General features: G+C 29.1%; 1 pseudogene; it reads right to left on the bottom strand.

The window, feature by feature from the left end:
* LOC140919960 (cysteine-rich receptor-like protein kinase 29) overlaps positions 1-3,891 on the bottom strand; it is an 11,421-nt pseudogene that overhangs the window by 5,604 nt on the left and 1,926 nt on the right.

Genomic DNA, 3,891 nt, shown 5'->3' with positions numbered 1-3,891 from the left:
ATTCGTATTTTATGATTATTTTTAATGAACTTGGGTATTTTCTTTCAAATAGAATATATATTTTTACTTTATAAAATGTTACTACAAAAATGAATTGACATAAATTGAAAGTAACTATAAATGGATTGACTTTAATCAGTAATTGAATTTTTAATGTACAAAATCATTAGTCTGGAATAATATAATTGTTCATGAAAGGAGGATTATATAATGAGTATTTATGTCCATTATGAGTAGGGGTGGGAATAGGTCAGGCCAGACCAGGCTTTGAAAGGCCTGAGTCTGGCCTACGATGAATTTTTGAGGCCTATGATAGGCTTTTTTTCGGCTTGAGCCTGGCCTACGGCCTATCATGGCATGACCTGTAAGCCTATTTAAAAGCCTTATTCACATTAAAAATAATTTTTCTAACAAAATAATTTAAAAAATAGCTCTTTAGCGTTTTTGCATTCTTCAACTCTGTCATACTCTTCCCTGCACAAAGCACACGTTAGAAATAAATGAGCTTTAGAGTTTAGGAGTACCTTTGCATTTTCATCAGCCGTCCATTGTGCTTGAGGTTTCTCATCGGAGGTTGCATCTGCGTTGTTGGTCCTAATGACATGATCTCCATTTTCCACCACAGACCACATGTTGTTGTCTTGTGATATGAGAAATAGCCTCATCTTGCCTTTCCAATGATAGTAATCTGTACCATCCAAGTAGGGAGGTCGGCTGGATGATCCTCCTTCAGGGATGTACTTAGCTTTTGACATATTTCTTTTTGGATCTTTTTCTCTTACACTGTTAGGTGTATTTTTTAGAGAACCTTGCTCTGATGCCAATTGTTGTAGCTAAATATCACTAGAAGGGGGGTTGAATAGGGATTTTGCTGTTAAAAACAATTTTTAAGTGTTTTAAAAACTATCCTCTTGCAGAGGATGGCTAGCTCGAGGATGGGGTTTTTAAATCGTTAGATCTAAGCTGAGTAAAAGAGTAGGAGCAGAATATGAGGGACACACACACAATTTTATACTGGTTCACCCAAAGATGGCTACGTCCAGTCCTCACACCCTTGTGAGATTTCACTAACTTTCAAAACAGATCAATCCTCAACCCGAGGATGATTACAACCGTGTATTATCAAGCTTCACCAAGCTTACAATCAATTTCCAACTATTTCCAAGCTTCACTCACTAGGAAATTACAAAGTAGAATGAGAGTGATTGATACTTAATACTTTCTCAAAAGATATACAAAGATATAGTGTAGGATCAAAGAAAGTAATAAGGGAGGATGTGATTTGCTTCTTGAAAGCTTTAAGATGCTTGATCTTTTTATGCAAGTGTGTTGTGTCTCTTCCAATGGAGAGCTTGTATGCATTTTATAGAGATCCAAGCCCTTGATGACCGTTGGAGCTCATTTTCAAAGGATCCAAGGTTTTCATCAAAATTACAGAACTGCCACTCAGCTTGTTAGGCTTAGGCAGAACCCATCCTCACGCAGCATAGTTTTGATCTTGACATGTCCTTGCTTTTTCACTTTAATCAGAGTGCAAGGCTGTTTCTGAGCTGCATTTTTCGAAGTCTTTAAGGTCTAGGTTGGCTTCATCTTTTGAGGTGATGTGGACAAGAGAGAAAAAGCCACTTTATGACATAGGACTGTCATACTCAGTCCGAGGATCAGATCTGGCAGCAACATGTGATCTTCCATTTTTGGCTTGTTTCAAGTTGCCTTTTGCTAACTTGACTTCCTTATGCATTAAAACGTGCAAGCCCATTAAATGATCAGATTTTGACATTTGCACATGCTTGATAGGTTGCTTTCACTTTTGCTAGTCTTTCCTTTACATACTAGATCTAGCCATATTCACCTTTTTCTTTTGACCTTTTGACTCTTGCTTTGAATGCTTTGTTTATTCATGTTTGACATTGATATACAATTGAATAAACACAATTATTCTGATGAGAAATCAGATTGTCCAGATCTGGGGATATTTCAAATTGCAGCAATTTCCATCCTCACGAGGGTTTTCCATCCTCACGAGGGTTTTCCATTCTCAGGCCAGAATTACTTTTTCCTTCTTTTTGCCTTAATGATTAATGACCTATTAACTTAAATGAATACACTCAAGAGCACATGTTAGTCATTAACCACAATCATAATCTCTTAAGTAATTTTGTTATCATTAAAATCATTTGAGAGATTTTGTCTCAACAATCTCCCCCTTTTTGATGATGACAAAATTCTTTAGATTATGATTTTAAATAAGACAAAGATAAAATGTTTATGCTCCCCCTCAATTATATGTGTAATAATTTTTAAAACTAAAAATCATTACTCCCCCTAAATGTATGCCAAAGTGTTGAAATAACATGATTCTAATCATACAAATGACATAAAAAAATATGTTGTTTTCATACATGTTTATTGGAGTGAGTGCAATGGAAATTAGAAGAAGAAAAAATAAAGAATGGAATACATATAAAATATATATAGGCCGGCCTGTCAGGCCTAATAGGCTTTTTTACAAGCCTGAGCCTGACCTATTTTCATAAATAGGCTTTAAAAACAGCCTGAGCCTGACCTTTTTATTAAACAGGCCAGGCCATGCCATAAGTAGGCCAGACCATAGGCCCCTGTCGGACGGCCTAGCCTATTCCCATCCCTAATTATGAGTGATTAGGTGTTTTTTTCAATTGAATTTAATGACTAAAAATATTTATTATTACCATTGGTAAATGACTAATAATATTATAAAATAATTTATAAATTTATTATAAAATAACTTATAAAATAATTTGATAATAATATAAATTATAAATTATTATCAAATTGTAAAGTAATTTATAAATTACAAATTTATTATAAATAATTGTAAAATAATTTTATAATTTTATAAGTAATATTTTATGTATTATAAATATAGTTATCTTATAATATTACTTTATTGATTTATAATAATTGAATATGATTAAGAAAATTAAAATGAGGGAAAATCATGTTTATCACAATCATCTAATTTAATTTTTTAAAATATTTTGTAAAATTCGTATGATAACTTATTATATAAGATAATTGTTTGACTCATTGTACTTTGATTGTCAATTTATTTTTCAACATATAATGGTATTTGTATTTATTTGATGAAATAAAATGTAAAATACAAACCAAAAAATAAGATGTAAAAATTTAATTATATGATTGACTATTTAATATTTTGATTTTAAAAAAATGTTAATGTTGAATTATATTGTAGCGTAGTCTAAATTTATTTGTTTTATTAGTATAATGTTTTAATTGGGAGGATGAGAAGTTGTTGTAAAAAAAAATTATTGAATATATTTCATCAAGAGTTTGAAATTTATTTTATTAATGATTAAAGATTTGCTTATACTTTAAATCAATTTTAGTTATTAAAAAGTTTTAACTAATTATTTGTGCAATTGAATTATAGTTATATTGATAGGTACCAAAAATAAATTCTATTAAAAAATAATTTAATTTTATGCAATACTTAATTTTTTATTAATTTTTTAACATTCAAATTATGATTATAATAAAGAAAATTAAAATAAAAAATAGGATTCAATTATAAATATATAATTTAATTGATAAAAATTTAGTGTTAATATATTTTTTTAGAACACGTATATAGTAAACGTTGGTTCATTATATTTTTTAATATATTTATATATATTATAATTTTTAAAATTGGAAATAACTTTTTTAATAACTTTTTTATATATTCGTATTTTATGATTATTTTTAATAAATTTGTGTCTTTTATGTCAAATAGAATATTTTTTATTTTTTTATAAAATGTTACTAAAAAAAATGGATTGACATAAATTGAAATTAATTTTAAATGGATTGACATTAATGAGTAATTGAATTAGAAACGTATAAAAT

Source organism: Cicer arietinum, chromosome 4 (genome assembly GCF_000331145.2).
Source record: "Cicer arietinum cultivar CDC Frontier isolate Library 1 chromosome 4, Cicar.CDCFrontier_v2.0, whole genome shotgun sequence".
Taxonomy (NCBI): Eukaryota; Viridiplantae; Streptophyta; class Magnoliopsida; order Fabales; family Fabaceae; genus Cicer; species Cicer arietinum.
This window is presented reverse-complemented; position numbering and strand designations above follow the sequence as displayed.